This window comes from Eurypyga helias, unplaced genomic scaffold (genome assembly GCF_000690775.1).
Source record: "Eurypyga helias isolate BGI_N326 unplaced genomic scaffold, ASM69077v1 scaffold39582, whole genome shotgun sequence".
Lineage (NCBI taxonomy): Eukaryota > Metazoa > Chordata > Aves > Eurypygiformes > Eurypygidae > Eurypyga > Eurypyga helias.
In genome coordinates, this window is record NW_010237478.1 from 7,188 (window position 1) to 8,137 (window position 950).

Genomic DNA, 950 nt, shown 5'->3' on the forward strand with positions numbered 1-950 from the left:
GCACCCCCCCCCCCCCCCCGGGGGTGGGAGCCGTGAAGCTCTTCTCCAGCTTCTGTGCTTCCCTGCTTGCTGGTCCCAGTCCTGGTGTGGGCCAGTGCCTGTCCCTTCACTCAGGTGCTGTAAGGCATGGGGACACCCACCCCACGCAGCCAAGGCGTGTTGCTCCAAGGGGGAATATGTGTAATGGAACAAATCCATAAATTGGAAGGTGTCAGGTGACACCTGTTCACTCAAATGCTGTAAAATGAGCCCAAAGGGGGTTTATTTCTGGCCAGTACCCCCATGGTGGCAGCTGCACTATCCCCTTCTGGTCCTTGAAGGGCTCTTCCTCTGCCGTCTCGGAGCACGGAGCATCGCCTGGGAGGCCGTTTGCTGTAGCCAACGCTCCAGGAAGGGGCCGAGGCAGGAGCTGGTCAGGGGCCTGTGCTCCCCAAAACAGGGTGGGCACAGGGTGGAGTGGGGGTCCCATCCCACCCCCTGCCCAGGGTGAACAGGATCAACACCAGCCCCTTCGTTCTCCTGCCCCGTGTTCAGGACTGTTCTTGTTCCTGGGGCTCCACTGCCTGTTCAGCACGGCCAAAGGCTTCATCCACCCAGTCTGTGCCCCGAGCGCTCGGAGGGGGAAGGAGGGCACCGGCAGCTCCGCTGCAGCACTCCGCTGCAGCACTTGCTGTTCACCCTGCTCAGAGGGGCCTCGGGGCGCTCCTGAACCGGGACCCATGGGAGCTGCCTGCGAGGGCAGTGGGTGCCCCTGCCCTGTCCAAGCTCCCCAGGCGTTAGTGCCCAAGGGGGTGGAATGGGAACAGCCCACAGAAGCAGCGCTTCAGCCCGCTCCTGCCCCTCAGCACCGGGTCGCACAGGTACAGAGCAGGGTTCTACACCCCAGTGCCCAGCGAGAGGCTGCTCGAGCCCCTGCTCCTGCCATCCCACCCCCCGAACCACCCGATCCA